This window comes from Leuciscus leuciscus (assembly GCF_965113295.1).
Source record: "Leuciscus leuciscus genome assembly, chromosome: 10".
Taxonomy (NCBI): Eukaryota; Metazoa; Chordata; class Actinopteri; order Cypriniformes; family Leuciscidae; genus Leuciscus; species Leuciscus leuciscus.
This window is the reverse complement of record NC_138734.1, coordinates 18,312,977-18,335,428: the sequence shown is the minus strand read 5'-3', so window position 1 is coordinate 18,335,428 and position 22,452 is coordinate 18,312,977. Positions and strand designations below refer to the sequence as shown.

The window sequence follows — 22,452 nt, the reverse complement described above, 5'->3', positions numbered from 1 at the left end:
CCAGCATTCCGAATGATAGATACACCTAGGACAGCAGGGGGCGCTACATAAAGTGGGGGCTCGTCCGGGATGATCCTTGTTCAGTATACTGCTTGAAAATCAGTAAAGTGCTAAGAGAATACTGCTTGCAGAAAAGTTTAGTTTATGTGGATCAGGCAATTATGGATGTTGATTACTCTGTCTTACAAGCTGAACTTGACAATTGGTGTCAGAAAGCAATAATTGATCAGAAACATGCTGTGTTACTGTTGGGAGTGCCTGCGGATGTGGAGGGGCCACTCATTGAGGAAACTATCCAAACAGTCAAAGCTTTGGGAAGAGTGAGAGTCAGGGATTGTAAAGAAGGGCCCACTCCAGGGTTTTTACTTGTGCTATGTGAGTGCAAAGAAGTGGTTGATCCTTCTCGTGTGCCTGAAGAAGTGATACCTGAAGGAGGTGGGACGCCTTGGAAGATGATTGTAGCGAAAAGAGCTGAGCCCCCGCCTGCTGGGTTTGCTGAGAAACTATCAAAGCTGTTAACACAAGGAAAGTTTTTCTCTGATCTTCAAGCTAGGTTTTCTACGCCCAGCTCTAATGCAGGTTCTCCAGAAGCCATAATCCGTGCGGTGGGTGAATTGCTGGAAAAGACCTCAAAACCTGTCAGTGATGGAGGTGCATACCGACGTTTGAGGAACTTTTCAGGTACTGTTCCTACTCCAACAGGGGAAGAGGCCTTGGAGAGTTGGATGGATCAAGCTAGAATGATGATCGTGGAGTGTGAATGCTCAGAGAAAGAGAAGCGCCGACGTATCATTGAGAGCTTGAAGGGTTCAGCCCTGGATGTTGTGAAGGCTATCAGATTTTCAAGCCCAGATGCAACTTCTCTTCAGTATCTCGAGGCTTTGGAGGGAGCTTTTGGAACTCCTGAATCAGGAGAATACTTATATTTTGCTTTCAGATTACTGAGGCAGAATCCTGGTGAAGCTCTTTCTGATTTCTTGAAGAGAATGGAGAAATCTCTGACCAAAGTAGCACAAAAAGGTGGGTTACCCTGGAAGAATTTGGACCAAACAAGAGTTGAGCAGCTAATTCGGGGAGCTGCTGAATCTGACTTGTTGTTGCTCCAGCTGAGCTTGAGAGAGAGACGAGAAAAGCCACCTACTTTTCTAACTCTCCTGAATGAGATAAGGGAGGCTAAAGAAAGCGAAGCTGCCAGACATAGTCTGGGTTTCACTGTAAAGCTGGTTCCTCGGCCACGAGAGAGACAGAATAGTTCGGCTGTGGTAAGAGAATTGAAAGCTGAGATTGAAGAGCTGCGGACAAAACTGGCAGAAGGACCTTCTAAAGTAACTGTGTCAGAGGTGATGTTGGAGTCAAAGCCCATACCAAGTAGGAGAGGGGGTGACACATCAGTGGATCCAGAAGTACACTCACTAAAGAAGCAGGTGCAAAGACTAGAAGAGCAGTTAGCTTCACTGAGTGTTAGGCAGTTGCCACAGACGACAAGAGATCCACGATCACTGGAGCAAGCTGATACTTCTGTGAAACCCAGATTTGAAAAGGCTAAAGAAGATTACTTCTGTTACAAATGTGGGGAAGATGGCCACATTGCTCCGAAATGCAAAGCTCCTGAGAATTACTGTCTGGTGATACAGAAGCTTGTGCGATCACTACGGAAGGCTAGAAACGAAAGAACGGATCAGAGTAGTAGTAAACACACCAGTGTTAAAGCCAGTTTTTCCCGCAAAAGCCAGACAGTTGTGGTTGAGAAGAGTAGTCTTCCTGTAGGGTTGGTGGGTCCAGCTCTGACAATCACTATGAAAGATCAATGGTCAACCCTGTGAATCTTTACTAGATAGTGGATCGCAGGTCACTATCATCTTTGAGTCATGGTACTCTGAAAACCTGTCATCAGTACCCATTCAGCCTCTTTCTGGTTTGTCTATTTGGGGCCTTAGCACAGCCAGCTACCCCTACAAGGGATATGTCTTGGTGGATGTTTCTTTTCCTGCTTCTATCATGGGCGTGGAAGAGACTGTTTCCATCCTTGCATTGGTTTGTCCAGAACCTGAAGGACCTAAACAAGTGCCTGTGATCATTGGGACAAATGCAAGTTTTTTCCAACGTCTGATTGGACTTGGCACAACTGGTCATGAGACAGATGAGGCACACACATTAAGGATTCAGTTTCACAACTCAGAACTAAAATCACCTACAAGACTTGACATACCTGCTGGAGAAGTAAAGTGGGCAGGTCCAGGTGCTTGCGTCAAACCATCAAAAGGAGAAATGTGTGCTGTTTGTGCAGTTGAGTCAGAAAAACCGCTGGAGAAGGACATTTTTATGGTAGAAACCCCTTCAGATGATATGCTGCCTGCAGGACTGTTCATTCTTCCAGTTGTACTGCCCTCTTCTGCTGTAGAAGAGAACAAATTCAAAGTGTTGATTAAGAACGAGACGTGCAAAGAGGTAACAATACCATCTGGAACGGTCGTAGCGCATGTGTATCCTACAGATACGGTGACTGTGGCATCTGTTACCCAGACAAAATCCAAGGCAATTGATCCAAAGGTGTTTGATTTCACCAAGTCCACCATTCCAAAAGAGTGGGAAGATCGATTTCGTCAGAAACTGTCTGAGAGGGGTAATGTCTTTTCTCAGGAGGAATGGGATGTTGGACTGGCAAAGGACGTTAAGCATTGCATCCGTCTGAGTGACTCTAGGCCATTTAGAGAGAGATCTCGACGAATTGCTCCAGCTGACATTGATGATGTCCGTCGACACCTAAAAGACCTGTTAGCTGCGGGGATTATTAAAGAATCCCGAAGTCCTTATGCTTCCCCAATTGTAATTGTCCGTAAAAAGAGTGGAGCAATACGCATGTGTATCGATTATCGGACTTTGAATAGCAGAACTCTTCCTGATCAGTACACGACCCCACGCATAGATGATGCATTGGACTGTCTTGCAGGAAGCAAGGGGTTTTCAGTCTTAGACCTGCAGAGCGGCTACTATCAAATAGCCATGGCCGACGAGGACAAGGAGAAGACTGCTTTCATATGTCCTTTAGGGTTCTATGAGTTTGAAAGGATGCCACAAGGAGTTAGTGGAGCACCTGCGACATTCCAAAGACTCATGGAACGTGCAGTTGGGGACATGCATCTGCTAGAAGTGATAGTGTACCTTGATGATATTATTGTCTTTGGGTCCACTAGAAGAACACGAACAGAGGCTTCTGAAAGTCTTAGACCGTTTGGAGGAGTATGGTCTAAAAATCTCACTGGATAAGTGCCAGCTCTGTATGCCACAGGTCAAATATGTGGGACATATTGTCTCTGCTGATGGTGTTGCTCCTGACCCGGGGAAAATCGAAGTAGTCACTAAGTGGAAGGTGCCCACAGATTCTAAAAACCTTAAGGTCATTCCTAGGATTTTGTGGGTTTTACCAACGGTTTGTTAAAAACTACTCTGTGATTGTGCGACCCTTGACAGAACTCACCAAAGTGTATCCTCCAGCAAAAGGGGGTGGAAAGGTCACCACAGAGAGAAAGTACTTCAAAGAGTCAGAACCATTTGGTGAGCGGTGGGGCAAAGATTGCACTGAGGCCTTTAACCCTCTGGGGTCGGCAAACGCGCCCCCGCGTTTTGCTGGATTTTCTTCACATTGTAGCACAATAAACTTAAATTACTCCGTCATTTATGGTCAGACAGAAAAAAGAAATATAAAAAAAGAATCTGTGATATTTCTACTTTTGTATGTGTCCACTTACAATCAAATCAAAACATTGTGCTTTTGTAAAATAAAGAAAATAAACAGGGTGTGAGTTCTGCCTCTCCGTCGCGGTGAACTTTTTTTTCTTGAGCTCGTCTATAAACTGAAACAAAACTCAGCCAATACTTGTCACACATTTATGAGCCATATACCTTTATAAACATTTAAGTGTGTACTTTTAAATGATCGGATTCAAACTGAAAACAAATATTCTCTGTTTAAGTAATTTGTATAAAACCAACAGGATGTCCAGTATCTCAAACGCTTGCTCATTATTTTTAATTTGACCACGCCCACTCGCGCAAAAGAGATTCACATGCAAATCTCCACGCGTCACGCGAACGCGCTCGTTACCTCAAAAACAAAACACCAAAAAACTTCACAAGTCTCTGCTTTTCGTCGAGTTTGAAAGACACGCCGTGAGCTTACATTGGATTTACCTCAGAAGAAGAAGAACACGATTTGAAGACAAGAAAGATGTAAGGTAAGAAATTCGTACTTATTAGTTTATGGTATTTGTGATGAGGTTCAGTTCAGTAATGATGAGGAAGGAAGAAGACAGGGGTCGGCTTGAGCTGGGACACTCGATTTATTCACGTTTCTTACAAGTAAAAACAAAAGGTGCACACAAAGTGTGTTCACCGTGCACAAGCACAGCCACAAAACACAATAACTCAGAATATTCTTTCGATGACTCTTGGTCGATCTCCCAGCAGCACACGAGGTCCCAGCTCATCTCTCTCTCTCTCACTCTCTCTCCCACTCCGGCTTATATCCGGTCTCTCCACGCCAATTACTGAAATCAGACACAGGTGTTCATCATCTGCACTTGACCTACTTACGCTCCACTCTGCTCCGTCCTCTCTCTCCCACTACAGACTCCGCAAAACCACGCCCCCCTCGCCACATACCCCCACCGCCCGACTCAGGCCGGCAAGCCATCTGGTCTGCAGCCTCCCCCCCCCCTCCTCCGGGAGAGGAAATCGGCTACAGCCATCTGTACACCCGGCCTGTGGATCACCTGAAATTTAAAAGGTTGTAAAGCTAGATACCAACGGGTGATCCGCGCGTTGGTATCTTTCATGCGGTGGAGCCACTGCAGGGGAGCGTGGTCCGAACAGAGGGTGAACTCCCGCCCCAGGAGGTAATAGCAGAGGGTGAGAACGGCCCATCTGATGGCCAAACATTCTTTTTCTATGGTGCTGTACATCGTCTCTCTCTTAGAGAGCTTGCGACTGATGTACAGCACCGGCCGCTCTTCACCCTCCACCTCCTGGGACAGGACGGCGCCCAACCCCCTGTCCGACGTGTCTGTCTGTAGAATAAAGGGGAGAGAAAAGTCAGGAGCATGTAAGAGCGGACCGCCACACAGAGCAGCCTTTAACTGGGTGAAAGCCTGCTGACACTGCTCCGTCCACTGAACCGTATCTGGTGCCTCCTTTTTAGTTAAATCAGTCAGCGGGCTAGCGGTGTCCGAAAAATTAGGTACAAACCTTCTGTAATAACCCGCCAGCCCCAGGAACTGTCTAACCTCCTTTTTGGTCTTGGGTCTTGGACAAGTCGCAACTGCTGCCGTCTTGTCAATTTGGGGACGCACCTGTCCATGACCCAAGTGAAAGCCCAGATATCTTACTTCCACCCGCCCAATTGCACACTTCTTCGGATTGGCCGTGAGCCCAGCCCTTCTCAGCGTCTTCAGGACAGCCCGCAACTGCTGCATATGTCGCTGCCAATCACCACTATAGATGATGATATCATCCAGGTATGCAGCGGCATATGCAGCATGCGGCCGGAGAATTCTGTCCATCAGACGCTGAAAAGTTGCCGGAGCCCCGAACAATCCGAACGGAAGAGTAACAAATTGGTGTAATCCGAACGGCGTTGTGAAAGCTGTTTTTTCTTTGGTCATGGGAGACAAGGGGATCTGCCAATAACCCTTGGTTAAGTCCAGTGTCGAATAAAAACGAGCAGTACCTAGTCGATCAAGCAATTCGTCAACCCTAGGCATTGGATATGCGTCGAATTTTGACACAGCATTCACCTTTCTATAATCCACGCAGAACCGAACCGAGCCGTCCATTTTAGGAACTAAAACTATCGGGCTCGCCCAGTCACTGTTGGATTCTTCTATCACTCCCATTTCTAGCATTGCTTCTAATTCACTTTGAACCACTTTTTTCTTGTGTTCTGGTAATCTATACGGCCGGCTGCGAACAACCACGCCCGGCTCAGTCTCAACATGGTGCTGAATGAGATTCGTTCGACCAGGCAGGGGTGAGAACACATCAGCAAAATCTGCTTGTATGGATTTTATATCAGTGAGCTGCGAGGGTGAGAGGTGGTCTCCTCCAGGGGCCAGAGCAAGAGATTGAGATTTTGAACTCACTTCTGGACCGAGATCCTCCTCCCCACTCACTACCGTCGCCAGCATCACTGATTCGGCCTCAGACCATTTCTTTAGCAGGTTGAGGTGGTATATTTGATGTGCTCCGCCCCTATCCATTCGAGCTACCTCATAGTTGAGATCACCAACTCGCCGTGTGACCTCGAAGGGTCCTTGCCACTTCGCAAGTAAATTTGAACTAGAAGTAGGGAGTAATACAAGCACTTTATCTCCTGGTGTAAATTGACGCAGTCTAGAGCCCCTGTTGTACAACCGACTCTGTTTGTCCTGTGCCTGTAACAAATTCTCCATTGATAGCCGCCCCAAAGTGTGGAGTTTTGTTCTCAGGTCCATGACATATTGAATTTCGTTCTTGCTATTAGAAGGTCCGTCCTCCCAAGTCTCTCTAAGGACGTCCAATACCCCACGGGGCCGTACAGCGAACAAGAGGGGTTCTAACCACTTATCCCAATTTTTGGTGTCTTCGTGTACGAACTTACGAATCATGGATTTTAACGTGCGGTTAAACCGTTCGACCAACCCATCTGTTTGTGGGTGATAGACGCTGGTTCGAATTGATTTAATGCCCAATAATTCATAAAGCTCGCGAATAGTACGTGACATAAACGCCGTGCCCTGATCGGTGAGAATCTCTTTCGGAATTCCCACCCGGGAGATTAGTTGAAACAGTGCGCTCGCCACGCTCTTAGCGGAAATAGTGCGGAGCGGCACTGCTTCAGGATACCGCGTTGCATAGTCCACCAGGACTAGTGCAAAGCGGTGTCCCCGCGCTGACCATTCTAATGGCCCGATGAGGTCCATACCAATTCGTTCGAAGGGGACCTGCATTAATGGTAGGGGGCACAATGGTGCTTTTGGGGTGGCCGGTGGATTCACCAACTGACATTCACGACAAGACGCGCACCATCTGCGTACATTCTCGTGAATGCCCGGCCAGAAGAACCAGGCCATGAGACGGTTTAGTGTAGCCGTTTGACCTAAATGCCCGGACATTGGATTACAATGAGCCGCCTGGAAAAGCATTTCCCGACGGCTTTTAGGTATCAATAACTGGGTTGTATCTTGTTTTGTTTGGGCGTCTTGGATCACCCGATACAACTTATCTTTTAAAATTGAAAAATAAGGGTAGGAGAGCGGTTGATCAGGATGAAGAAGCTGACCGTCGATAGAACGAACCTGATCAAAGGCATTTTTCAGCGTTTCATCCTGGGACTGTTCCAGGGGAAAATCATCATGCTCAGTGAGGATGGTTTGCTCCGGAGCCCTCTGTTCCCCAGAAACAGGCTCCAGAGGTTCCGACTCAGCTTCTCCTAACTGTGCAACCGCTATTCTACTCTCATCTCTTTTCCCCCAAGAAGCATCCGAACATAAATACCCCAATCATTTATTAAATGAGGGCCAATTAGTACCCAAAATTATCGGATACCGGAGGTGCGGGTTAACTGCCACCTCTACTCTATGCTTTTCTCCCCTAAATTGAATATCCACAGGCAAAATAGGATACTTCACCACTTCCCCGTGCACACACCGAACCTTAACCATGCGGCTATTGTCCAATGCCCTAGGTTGAATCAGGCTTTGATGTATGGAGGATTGGTTACATCCTGAATCCACCAAAGCCTGATATGTACCCCCCTTGATACTCACTGGTATTTGGTATAGGCCAGCTTGATCGAGGGCAGCCTGTGGCGCGTCGGGGACCCGGATTAATGTCCCCACCTCCATCACTGGACATCGGTCAATGAAATGTCCTGGGTCCCCGCAGCGCCAACAGGCTGGCCCAGACTTTACCGCCGCCCTGGCGTGGAGAGAGCGGTGTTGGACTTTGCGGGGTGAAGAATCCAGTGGTCGAGCTCCCTCCCCTGGGAGGAGCCCTGGGGGCAGCTGCTGGCTCTGCCGAATAGCCCGTCCTCCATCTCGGCGCTGACTTCGGCGGGAGCCCTCCGCGTGACCTGGGGAGAGGGACAGGCTTGGAGAGAGAGTGAGAAGGGGGAGAAAGAGAGAGAGAGAGATGCAGATGGTAGGGGTTCGCCGACCCCTGGGCACGCCACCATCTGGTCCTCCGCCAGCCGGATGGCCTGGTTCAGCGACGTCGGGCGGTGGCACTGGACCCACTGTGCAGTCTTCCTAGGCAGCCTGGCCACGAACTGCTCCAGTACCACACGATCGATCACATCCTCGACGTCGCTTTCGTCGGCCATCAACCATTTGCGGCAGGAGTCCCGGAGCTGCTGTGCCATCACGAAGGGTCAGCCGGACTCTTCCAGTGATAGGGTCCTGAACCGCTGTCGGTGTTGTTCCGGGGTCCGACCGACCCGCTGGAGGATGGCACGCTTGAGGTCCCGGTAGACCAGGAGATTCTTGACTGGCAGTTGGTGTGCGGCTATCTGCGCTTCCCCGGACAGCAGAGGGATAAGCCGCATTGGCCAGTCTTCGGTGGGCCATCCCCGATCCTCTGCCGATTTCTCAAATAAGTCCAGAAATGCCTCCGGATCATCCTGAGGACCCATCTTGTTGAGCGGCAGAGGGGATGGACTGTCTTTAGGCGAGGGGATGGCCCGAACCTTCCGGTCTACCCAGCTCCGGAACAGCTCGTGGTCTTCATGCTGGGATCGGAGGAGCGCCTCGAAACGCTTGTCTTGCTCCTCCTTGATCGCCAGCAGATGTTGGTGTTGCTCTTGATGAAGACCGGCGAGCGACTGGATGATGTCCGCAAATGGCGTACCTGGCGGGGACTGCATGGCGGCGGCGATCTTCTTCCTTCCCGGGTTTTCGGCACCAGTGTGATGAGGTTCAGTTCAGTAATGATGAGGAAGGAAGAAGACAGGGGTCGGCTTGAGCTGGGACACTCGATTTATTCACGTTTCTTACAAGTAAAAACAAAAGTGCACACAAAGTGCGTTCACCGTGCACAAGCACAGCCACAAAACACAATAACTCAGAATATTCTTTCGATGACTCTTGGTCGATCTCCCAGCAGCCCACGAGGTCCCAGCTCTTCTCTCTCTCTCTCTCACTCTCTCTCCCACTCCGGCTTATATCCGGTCTCTCCACGCCAATTACTGAAATCAGACACAGGTGTTCATCATCTGCACTTGACCTACTTACGCTCCGCTCTGCTCCGTCCTCTCTCTCCCGCTACAGACTCCGCAAAACCACGCCCCCCTCGCCACAGTATTGTTGCATAAACTTCACATTGCAGTTGAACTGTTGCTAGATATATGGTGAATATTATAATATTTAGACTCGTGTTTACTGTTAAATACTGTTTGTGGATATCTGCTCAAACGTAGATATGTATAATATGGTAACCATAATGTTTCATATTTTGGAGCATGCTGTGCGTTTGAATGTATCATATTTTGGAGTGCGATCGCGTTTGAAAAGCAAAACGCACCAAATATTAGGCTTTATGTTTTTACTATTATCTCATTTCATATCATCATAACGAATGGAAACATTTGAAGTAACATATGATAATCAATATGTTTTTTTCTAGCGTAGTTGTTACTGAAATCTTTTGGAAGATTTATAGGCTGCTATAGGCTATTGTTATTATTATTTTATGCAGCATTGTTGGAAACATTTGTGTGTGTGTGTGTGTGTGTGTGTGTGTGTGTGTGTGTGTGTGTGTGTGTGTGTGTGTGTGTGTGTGTACTCGTCTATCTATCTAAGTGGGGACGTTGGTGTCGTTACACACTCACTAACAGGGGACCGTCGAGCCAAGTGGGGACATTTTTCAAGTCCCCTGTTGGTCATGCTTTAAAACATGTTAAAATCAGCCAAAACACGCTCTGGTTAATTTTGTACATTTTTGACCAAGTGGGGACTTACATGTGTGTGTGTGTTTAAGTCCATACTCAGCAGCGCTCCTGTAGGCTGGAGCAGGAACTGCAGTGGCCCATTAACACACGTCGTTCACACTTCTCTATTGTCTGAATGGCTGCTGTCCTAGAGAGGCTCTTAGACTGTAGAGCTGCTGTTTAACTGCTTAGTTCAGGAGCTTTCAGTAACACTTTATAATAACTCCACGCTATTAATCATTAGTTAAGCATTAGTAAACAGTTAATTCATTTATAAAGCATTAATATACACTAATAAGCAGTATATAAATGCAGTTATAAATGCTTTATTCCTGTTTTAAAAGCATACCTATAATGTGTTTAATAATTGTATTTTCATACTTTATTAATGATCAATTTATCATTTCTAAATGAAGTATAGCATCATTTACAAAGCAGTTATTTAGGAGTTGTCAGTGGTTCATAAGATCCCTTAGAAAGTGTGAGTAAATGATTAAACTATTTCAATGTACATTCATACATCATACACTTATTATTCAGACATATAGTAATAGTTACTTAGTGTGTTAATAAATGCTTTATTAACATGTATTTCTACTGTTTTCAGGTAGTTATAAAGCATTTAGTAGAGGTCAGTTCACAATTTTTTGTGAGCTCATCTAAAGTGAGGACTAGTTATGCTAGTTATGTAGGAGATTTAAAGGCTGTTAATATTTCTATGTTTTCTATCACTGTGTTGTGTTGTGTTTGTTTCCTTTTTCTGTTTAGAAGATAAATGAGTCTTTAAATCTCCTTTATAAATGCTTTACTAGGCATAACTAGTCCTCACTTTTGCTCACAAAATAGTGAACTGACCACTACTAAATGCTTTATAACTCCCTGAATCTACTACATTTACTCACACTTTCTAAGTGATCTTATTAATCACTGACAACTCCTAAATAACTGCTTTGTAAATAATGCTATACTTCATTTAGAAATGATAAATTGATAATTAATAAAGTATGAAAATACAATTATTAAACACATTATAGATATCCTTCTAAATCAATAATACAGCATTTAAAGCTGTATTTATAAACGGCTTATTAATGTCTGCTTTATGAATTATGATTTAACTGTTTACTAATGCTTAACTAATGATTAATTAAATGCAGTTATTATAAAGGGTTACCATATATATATTATATAATATTTTTCATAATATAACTTCAAATATGCATTTTTTTTATAAAAAATAAAATAAAAAAAAACATGCCAAGAGGGGATCTACAACTCAATGTTATAATTATAATGTAATTATTATTATATTATAAAGGTATTAATAATGTGACAGATAGTATTGGCTGCCTATTAATTAAAACATAATTTCTACAAAAAAAACAACAACAAAAAATCAATAGACATGTCCTTATTTTTCTGTTTCCTTTGTTTCTAGGATGTTGATGTACAGAGAAAGTCAGTGTTTGAAATATTGCTAAATTTAAATGCAACCAAACATATGTCGTTCGTTACCATCCAACAGTGGACCTTTCTTTAAGATCTAATTCAAAACTTTTGAGTTGACTTGCTGCATCTGGTCATTTTGAAGAAACAAAAATGAAATACACAATTTTCTTTTAAGGTCTTTTTTCATAATATAACTTCAAATATGCAAAAAATTTAAATTCAAAATAAATAAAATTAAACATGCCAAGATTGAATCTCAACTCTGAATGATCTCTACCTATACAACAAGTGGAGACTCACAATAGCCTGCAATAGAACTTTGTGTGTGTGATATATATATATATATATATATATATATATATATATATATATATATATAGGCCTAGGCACCACAGATCACAATATGCATAGTTAAAAAAAAAAGAAAAAGAAAAAAGAATGACGAACATCATCAGTTATCCAAAATGTAATTGCTTGAGGAAAGACCATTTAAATCTACAACGGGGTAAAAAATACAGACGGCCCGACGGCAACAGTTCAAAAGCAGAGGCGAGAATATCCTCTTATCATTCATAATATTATTTTTCTTATTTAACGCTCTCTCTTCATAGATACTTTCTATGCTTGGTTATGCAGTCCCTAACAATTTACTTGTTACTACTTTTCTTAATAATTTCTTCTGTACCTCAGTAGCAGTTCCATACCAACAAATAATACAGAATATCATAACACTTTCAATGAAAGCACTATAAAACATCAGAAGCTTTATGTTGTGGACATTACAGCAAAGTTATTGCTTTAAGAAATTCATTCTCTGTTGTGGCCTATTAATTAAAACATAATTTCTACTCTAATAAAATCAATAGACATGTCCTTATTTTTCTGTTTCCTTTGTTTCTAGGATGTTGATGTACAGAGATATTCAGTGTTTGAAATATTGCTCAATTTAAATGCAACCAAACATATGTCGTTCGTTACCATCCAACAGTGGACCTTTCTTTAAGATCTAATTCAAAACTTTTGAGTTGACTTGCTGCATCTGGTCATTTTGAAGAAACAAAAATGAAATCATTTTTTTCATAATATAACTTAAAAAAAAAAAAAAAAAAAAAAATTAAACATGCCAAGATTGAATCTCAACTCTGAACGATCTCTACCTATACAACAGTGGACTCACAATAGCCTGCAATGGAACTGTGTGTGTGTGTGTGTGTGTGTGTGTGTGTGTGTGTGTGTGTGTGTGTGTGTGTGTGTGTGTGTGTGTGTGTGTGTGTGTGTGTGTGTGTGTGTGTGTGTGTGTGTGTGTGTGTGTGTGTGTGTGTGTGTGTGTGTGTGTGAACAGTTAAGTATGTCTTTATTTTGTAACTATAAGTTATATATATTTATATATAGGCCTTCATAGATACTTTCTATGCTTGGTTATGCAGTCCCTAACAATTTACTTGCCATTGTTATGTGCCATTGCACTCACACATACATGTCTATATTACTAACAGACCAATGTCACTCTACACTGGCCAAGTGAGGACTCACTGAACGATGTCTATCTATACAAGTGAGGACTTGAACAGTGTGTGTGTGTGTGTGTGTGTGTGTGTGTGAACAGTGAAGTGAACTGGCAGTGAAGTCTGTCTTCATTATGTATATATAGCCTAGTATATTATATAGTATATTATATATTATGCCTTTTATCATTCATAATATTTGTTTATTTTATTTAACACTTATTTTCTCTCTTCATAGATACTTTCTATGTTTGGTTATGCAGTCCCTTTAGGGTTTATAGGATTAATCAAACAGAAATAGCTCTTTAAGGTAACGATTTCAGGTCACTATAGTGACCTATATTTAGTATAGCGTAAAGCATACTTTATACAGTGAATAATGATTTTATTAATCAAAATGAACTTCGCGTCCCCAGTTGGATGGTAAAGAACGATACGTGTTTGGCTGCTTTGTACATTTCTTGCCATCACAAACACACTGTAAAGATTTTGGAGGTCAATCTCAAAATGTTATGTCGAAAAACTAAAGTGCAATAAATAATACACGCTTTAGGGTCTGTTTACACGACATAATTTTCAACTGAAAACTGAAAACGTTTTGGCCGTTCATTTCAACGAAAATGCCATTTTGGGGGCCTGACAATGAAAGCTTTTGAAAACGAGTTTTTGTGAGCTCATCTAAAGTGAGGACTAGTTATGCCTTGTAAAGCATTTATAAAGGAGATTTAAAGGCTGTTAATATTTCTATGTTCTCTATCGTGTTGTGTTTGTTTCCTTTTTCTGTTTAGAAGATAACTGAGTCTTTAAATCTCCTTTATAAATTATTTACAAAGCATAACTAGTCCTCACTTTAGATGAGCTCGCAAAATAGTGAACTGACCACTACTAAATGCTTTATAACTGCCTGAATCTACTACATTTACTCACACTTTCTAAGTGATCTTATTAATCACTGTAAACACCTAAATAGCTGATTTGTAAATAATGCTATACTTCATTTAGAAATGATAAATTGATAATTAATAAAGTATGAAAATGCAATTATTAAACACATTATAGATATGCTTCTAACTCAATAATACAGCGTTTAAAGGTGTATTTATAAACTGCTTACTAATGTCTGCTTTATGAATTATGATTTATCTGTTTACCAATGCTTAACTAATGATTAATAGGATGCAGTTATTATAAAGGGTTACCATATATATTATATTATATTTCTCAAAATATAACTTCAAATTTGCATTTTTTTTTATAAAAAAAAAGCATGCCAAGAGGGGATCTGCAACTAAATGTTATAATTATAATGTAATTATTATTATATTAAGATATTAATAATGCGACTGATAGTATTGGCTGCCTATTAATTCAAACATAATTTCTACTCTTAAAAAAAATCAATAGACATGTCCTTATTTTTCTGTTTCCTTTGTTTCTAGGATGTTGATGTACAGAGAAAGTCAGTGTTTGAAATATTGCTCAATTTAAATGCAACCAAACATATGTCGGTCGTTACCATCCAACAGTGGACCTTTCTTTAAGATCTAATTCAAAACTTTTGAGTTGACTTGCTGCATCTGGTCATTTTGAAGAAACAAAAATGAAATCATTTTTTTCATAATATAACTTTAAAAAAATTAAAATTAAAAAAATTAAAAAAATTAAACATGCCAAGATTGAATCTCAACTCTGAACGATCTCTACCTATACAACAGTGGACTCACAATAGCCTGCAATGGAACTGTGTGTGTGTGTGTGTGTGTGTGTGTGTGTGAACAGTTAAGTATGTCTTTATTTTGTAACTATAAGTTATATATATTTATATATAGGCCTTCATAGATACTTTCTATGCTTGGTTATGCAGTCCCTAACAATTTACTTGCCATTGTTATGTGCCATTGCACTCACACATACATGTCTATATTACTAACAGACCAATGTCGCTCTACACTGGCCAAGTGAGGACTCACTGAACGATGTCTATCTATACAAGTGAGGACTTGAACAGTGTGTGTGTGTGTGTGTGTGTGTGAACAGTGAAGTGAACTGGCAGTGAAGTCTGTCTTCATTATGTATATATAGTATATTATATAGTATATTATAAATTATGCCTTTCATCACTCGTTTTGAAAACGATGCCTTTACCATCTGCATGTAAACAACATAAACGTGAATTTGTGAAATTGTTACGTCATTCCAACCCGGTCACACTAAATGCGTCTCTATAGCACACATTGTGTTTATTGTGCAATTTATACGTGCATATGATAGGCATGGGTGGGTTTAGGGTAGGTTTAGTAGTGGTGTGTAATATGTAATATGTATTATATGTTTGGTTAGGATTAGTTTTGTAGGATGTGTGTGTATTACACTCAATAAAGTGCGTATTATATGCATGTAAAAAAATATATTTTCGCGTAAAAATTGCACGATAAACACAATGCGTGCCATAGAGATGCATTTTCATGAGATCAGGCAGGTCATGCACAAGTATATAACATGGTCACATGCGTACTTATCATCACGTGTTCACATGTTCATGAGTATTTGAGTTTTTTTTTTTTTTTTTTTTTTTTTGACAAAGTAAGAAAGGTTTGGGGTGTGCTTTTAGATGGGCCTTTAAAATTTGACAAACAAATATCTTCAGTAATTGGATCTAGTTTCTATCAACTCCGTCTTTTGTCTAAAATTAAACACTTCCTAACTGACAAAACACTAGAGATGGCTGTTCATGCTTTTATTACCTCCCATTTAGACTACAGCAACTCATTGTATTGCAGTATTTCCAAGTCACAAATCGCTCGCCTTCAACTGGTCCAAAATGCTGCAGCAAGATTTATTCACAAAAGTAGTAAATATAATCACATGATGATGATGATACATTTTATTTATATTGCGCTTTTCTGCTTTACATCCCAGATAGCAAAAAATATCGGCACGGCTTCTTTTTGCCGCCGGCCCCAAGCTGTCGGCTATAGGTGCGGGGCGCTGGCGGCGATGAAGCGTTTGCCGCCGAATACGTCACTCCCATTTCTTGCGAGATGCCGCCGGCGAACAGCCGCCGGGCCGCCGACTTCATTCTCTCTGGCGGTTGCCGCCGTCTAAATGAACCGCGGCCGGCTGGCGGCAAGCCGCTTTGAAATCGACCAGCCATGAGTGAAACTGACAGCATCTTAACTACTTTTCACATTTAAAGCGATTATAATTATTATGTGAATTATATCAATTTTTGTTGTTGCTCCAAAGCCATTAGGGGTTATAACAGATTTGACTCTGATTCCATGATAAGGTTTAGGAAATTACATTTAAATTACTTTGAAACTCTGAAGCGATAATATGTAAAATATATAGAATTATTTTATTCACTTAAGGTGACAATTCTTTACATTTCTTTGATTTATGCACAATTTGAGATGCACCAATAGACCAAAAATAATTCCTTTTGTAAAACTTACTTGGCAATAAATATCTTTCTGATTCTGATTAGTTTTTAAAATAAATATTTCATTCATGGTATGAACAATTTAGCAGAATAAATGGATGAAGTTAGATGAACAGTGAACAGTGAAAGACATCTGCAACTTGGCCAAAATCTTGGGTTTGCTTTATATTTTTTTATTAATTTGCAACCATGGTAATGTCTATGAGAAACATGAAAATCCCTGTTTTGACCTGAAGGATAAAGTGAAATATTTATAAATATTTTGTCTCTCTGTCACTCCAGGAAATTGTGGTTATGTCTTTCATTGTTTTACAAGCTACATTTTTAATTTATTTAACCTTTTACATGTATAAGGGATTACTTTGCAGTTTGCAATTGCGAGTTTTGCGACCTGTACAAATGTTTAAGAAAGTGTTAAAGCACAAACAGAGAAGTACCTCCACCGGTCGAGAGGGCAGCACCTAAAAAACTGAAGCAGATTTACTCGTCTCGCCACACGGTTTCAGTATTTGGAGAGAGGAAATATACGATCTTTTAAGTAAGTACATTTTTCCTTTTTGTGTAACGCAATATTACTATGTTCATTTTTGACATTGTTTTTAGTTCTTCTTCTTAAAATCTGTTCTTGCCTAACTAGTCAAGCTAAAGTAAGTTAGCCTTGTTTGAAAAAGTTTCCGCCATGTTTCTGACATAACGTTAGCTAGGCTAACGTTACTTAGTTTCTTCCTGGCGTTGAGTTTTTTTCTTCTTCTAAGTATGTTTAACTGTTATGTATGTTTATACAAGTGTGAGTACATGTGGTTTAAGATAGTATTGGTCAGTCGAATTAACTAACGTTACAGTTCCTGAACTACGGACAATTATTCTGCCGCCTACGTGGGAATGGTAACGTTAGCAAAATCTTCACGACAAGAAAGACTGATCAGTATAACTTGTGTTGTTTTCTAACCAAACATAATTATGCTGCTAGTCTAGATTACAGTGTCCGCTACCACATGCTGTTTCACCTTTTTTACACACTGAGTTCAAGCATGTTCTTTATTACGTTACATGTTAAATGTATCTAGCTACAGTAGGTAGCCAAACTTTACATCTAGAAAGACTAGTTTAACTTTTGGTGTTTTCTTACAAAAATAACGATGTAGGTTGTTTATATGATTTTGTTTGTCTGAACATGGTTTTCTGTTGATCCACTTGTGAAAATTACTGCTTTTTCGAAGGGGTGAGCATTTTAATGTTGTTGATTTTGCCTGAAATTTTTTTATCAAAAAGTATACTTTATGCTAATGTGTCTTCTATTTTAGATGCTTCACATTGTTCAGTTTATCAACAAGGAGGATCTGCCATTTGCAGTGGTTCCGCAAGAGTGGCTCAGCGAAGGGCATGTGCCATTGGCCCCCATTTAACCTCCGCAAAAAAGACAAAGGAACAATTTAGCCATCCGCTGCACACCTCCACACAGCACCTGGGAGAAACATCATTTTAAGTTCATGAAGGGAGCAGGTAAATGGGTCTGACTTGTACATTTGATTTTCCTTTATTTCATCTGTGTAATTTATTTGTCTGTTTTTTGTGGATAGCGGAATCTTTCATTCATTATTATTATTATTATTATCATCAAATTTCTGTTTCCTCTTTCTTAGAACCAGGTTTCTCCCCAGTAATCCAGAATCCGCCAAGAGTTTGAGTTCAAGTAAGTGATGTTATTTGTGAAGTTTTTTTGTCTTGGAAACTATTGCTTCTATTTAAAGTTGGCATGAACTGGAAGTTACAAACGACTTTTCTCCAGTGTTGTGACGTATTTCCAAGTGAAAGGGAATATTGAATAGAGGAGCAGGGTTTTACTCTAGCGCTCCTCCTCTCCATCTCTGCTCATAGCAGACTAATGGTTTGAGGGGAGTTGCCACGCCCTCACGCCATTGCACATGACCGGAAGAGAAGTCGTTTCGAGGGGGAGGGAAGGGTAACGTATTTGATTAAAGATTATAAGGGTACATGAATAAAAAAAAAAAATGAAGTGCACAGATGAATCATTTACATAAACACTACAATATTACATATAAAAATACAAATTGTAAAATTTTATTTCATGCTGACTTTAAGATGATGAATCCTTTAATCATAATCTGTTTTTCACTAGGACACTTGATGGGATTCGCTGCAGCAGTTTCTGGATGAAAGATGTTGAGGTGTGTTGTACATTCCATTAACAGTTCAATTATTGTTTCATTACTGAATATGAAATACTCTGCATTGAAATGAAAGCTGTTATGTTTGCTCCCCCAGCTCATCAAGTACTAAGCTTTACTCCCCCGGCAGCAAATTTACCCTGGCAGCATATGGGTGAAAACTCTGGAGGTATGTAATACGTTGCGCTTAACTAAGTGTTACATTTAAGTCCAATTCATTAAATGTATGCAATAACTTCAAACATATTTTTTACATGTCAATGATTATCAATAGGAGGGAGAAAGTCATTGCTCTATTGTTGGCCCTTGTACTCCAATGGCATCTCGTGTCAAGCATGAAGTTTTCAGCTGTGAAGGTATATTCTAGCCCTATGTCTTAATGTCCAGTGTTTTAACAGTATTGCAAATAGTGCCTTTAGTTGTTTGTTTTATTTTATTTTTTAAATGTAGAACCAAGCCCTGAGGGAAAGCAATGCACGAGCAGGTGAGAACTTGCACTGTTTCTTAAATTGTACTTTTTTGTGTGTGATGTAAGTCCAAAATTACCATATGCCTTTCATTTTGTAGCTTCGGATGACAGCGGCTTACTTCAAGAGCAGGTGAAGCAAGTTCAACAAACAATGTTGAAGAAGTTTGCTTGCACTGGGCAATCAGGTACAACTTGCAAACAGCACCTGTGGTTGTTGGTTTAATTCCCACTGGGGCTACCTGTACATGTAGTAGACCTAGATATAAATGTCATAGTTTAGTAGTTGAGGGACCAGGACTGACTATTTTATTCTGGGAAACCCTGTAGGTGCAGATCAGACCCTTATGCTGTGACGTCTTGCAGAGTTTGGCGATGTTGTGTCTGTTGGAGTTATCCCTGTCAGGGGATCTGTTACTCCCCTACACACCCAGGAAGATTTGCCGTGTCTTGACAACAGTTTGAAGCAGGATAAAAAGCTCCAGGAACAATTTGTAAGTTTGCTGATTATAACGCCATAGAGTAATCTAAAAAGTAAAATTTAAGATTGTATACTGCATATATTACAGTCTGAATCCTTAGCCTTTCACATTTTTTATTTATTTATGAGAAGCTTCAGAGAAATGTAATTTGTAAAACTTTTTGGGATTTTCAGCTCGGTGTAGGGGATAAAGCATGTTTTAGAGACATGTTCCTTTAGACCATTGTTCAAAGTAAGTTGGATATTTTTTAAATGATATTTAAGTAGATGTGTATGGCCTCATGCAATTCAAATGAAATGACAGATCTGTATTTTCTAAATTAGCCATCCGGAAGAACCTGGCAACCCAGGATGCCACTGATGAAGCGGTCTAGGTTAACGTTTCGCGTTACCTGAAAGGAGCATCTGACCGTGAAGGCAGAAAAAGGCACCGCACAGCTGAGAGGGACCCACAGCCGACCACTTAGGCTGACTACTGACACCCCAGAATCACTGACAACTGGAATCCTTTCTTTATCTTGCAGTCAGTAACATCAAGACCCCTAAAGAAGTCCGAAGTGTCACACTATACTCACTAACTGTGGAAATTACTTTTTTTTTTTTTTTTTTTTTTTTATAATGCTTGTAAGTCCTTGTGCCACAGGTCAGCATTGCAGCTATAATGGTCTATTCTACTCCAGAGCTTTACTATAAATTACTACCACTTAACCTATTGTTAGAAATGGCTTGTAAATGTGATGTCATAATTTGATTTATTTGGTATCCTGCACATTATTTCGTATCAAGTATTCTCTTTACTTGTCATAATGTTTACAGGTAATTTTTTTCACCCTAGAGCTGTCCTCTTTATATGAACAATTATTGTAAGAGTTGTAATTTGCTTGTAAGGCCGGTTTTGTTTTGTTTTTTACCAAAATTTAATAAGAAACCTGCATGTTAGTATATTGATTTATTTATTTTTCTGTTATGTTTCAGTGATCTGACACATCTTGTTTAAATGACAGTTAATGTACTTTGAAATGTGGAATAAAAATGCCAAATGGATATTTGTCTGGTTTGAGCAATCATTATTCTTGTTAAACTGCATGCTATAAATATTAAATATTATATATATATATAAATAGCCAGAATAAGCGGCGGCAGATCGCTCGAAAATAGCGCTTGCCTCCAGCGGGCCGCGGAAGGGCCGCCTTAAATATAACGGCGGCGGGGCGGCGGTTGGCCCGCGGGCCGGCCGCGGAACGAAGGCGGTAGGAAGGCGGCTGCCGCTTTTAAAAAGCGGCTGCCGCCGGCAGTGCGCCGTCCAACGTGTTTGCGATGTCGCCATTCTGCCGCTTCTACTGCCGCCGGAGCGCCGACGGTGGTCCGCCGACTCATTGCTATCTGGGATATAGCCTCACATTCAAGCTGGGGGCAAGCTGGGGCCAGTTGTACTGTTAGAGGGGCCAGTTTAGACCTTATTGTTGTCATATCATTTTCTGCACTGCACTATAGGCATTAACAGGCAAAATACCATGATTACCAATCATTCAACAATGTATTTGCATTGCCATTATATTTTTAAAATTGGCATTACATATTCAGAATCAGTCACATTAACTGCATTCTACGATTTTTGTGTTTTTTTGCAAAAAGATCAGCAAATTCATCTAGATTTAAGGCCTTTGCCCTCCTTGACTCAATACTTAGAACACCTAAATTACTTAATCTGTCATCTGACATTGTGGACCTGAGATAGGTTTTCACCAGCTTTAGTGCATACAATATAATATACAATTAAATTATGCTTATTTTAAATGTATTGTGCAGGCTAGGTATAAAAAATATAGGAAAAACCATGATAATATGAAACGCTTCAAAACAGAGCGCACAAAGCGCGTATGCGCATCGCGGGTGCAGAATGATGTGCTCAAAGCAACATGGAGTCACAGTGTTCAGCGCTGCACAAGTGCGCATTTAAAAGTTCACGGCACAAAGCGAAGAAATTTCGAGCGCACAAATCCTAGTGTAGCCTATATCTGTCCAACAGTTTATTGATCATTTGTTTCTTCACATAGTGAAGTTTTAAATTCCAGTTATTGTGCGTTTGATGCCGATTCATAGTCCTTGTGGTGTGAACAGGCACACGGTAGCGAGTCGTTTTAAAACAGCAACAAACATAAAATACAAATACACAAAATAAAGTCATTTTATGCAAATCCACAGCCTTTTATCTACAGATCAAGCATTATAATGTGTATATATCATATTGGAGAGAGTTTTACCGTGCATATATATAACATAATATAAATTAACATTACAAAAGTTAATGATAGTACATTTCAAATACCTAAAAATTTACAATTAAGTGATTTTGTTCGAGTCAAAAATATTACTTAACATTAATGAACCAACGGTACACATTTTTTACTTTAGCAATCTTATGGGTTGTGGTCTCTCAGACATTGGCAGTAATAAAAATACAATAAAAACATAGTTTCCCTTTGGACTTAAATTACATATCTTTGTGGTATACGGTAGAAATATTGCACATTTCAGTCTAGCTTAGGTTTTTAAAATAAATAACACAGTCTTGGAAATAATATGCAAGCATGTGCAAATAAGCCTGTATAGTAAATCAAGTTCTGTTGGTCTTTGTGTTTAAGTGAGAAATTAATTCATTTAAATTGAAAGATCTCAATGTTTATAAGATCTTTCAATTATGTTTAACAGTTTTGAGCGTATAAAAGAGTGTATAAAAATGGGCTCTGAGTTTTGGCAGTGGTTGTGTCTAAGTGAAATATGTAGTTTGGAAGATGTAGTCACTGAATGCATTAATACAACATTGAATGACACAGACATTTGCAACACTTCTACAGTAATACCGTAGTAAAATATTTTCAGAATCTAAAAAATTAAATACTATCAAAACAATTAGATGTAGCTGAACACATACAGGTATTAATCTTTCAGTTTCATCACC

The 22,452-nt window shown here is 40.5% G+C and overlaps 2 long non-coding RNA genes across 3 annotated transcripts in view; one reads left to right on the top strand and one right to left on the bottom strand.

Annotated features, from left to right (window-relative positions):
- The window catches only part of LOC309508678, a 145,143-nt gene that overhangs the window by 43,341 nt on the left and 79,350 nt on the right, over nt 1-22,452 (bottom strand). The window lies entirely within an intron of this gene.
- Nucleotides 16,807-20,534, top strand: LOC309508507. Of its 2 annotated transcripts, XR_014209463.1 has the most exons (10): nt 16,807-16,892; nt 17,659-17,857; nt 17,998-18,543; nt 18,641-18,712; nt 18,818-18,899; nt 18,994-19,027; nt 19,111-19,197; nt 19,340-19,503; nt 19,665-19,722; nt 19,815-20,534. It is a non-coding gene; the product is annotated as an uncharacterized lncRNA (long non-coding RNA). The 2 variants fall into 2 exon arrangements; XR_014209462.1 differs by lacking the exon at nt 19,665-19,722.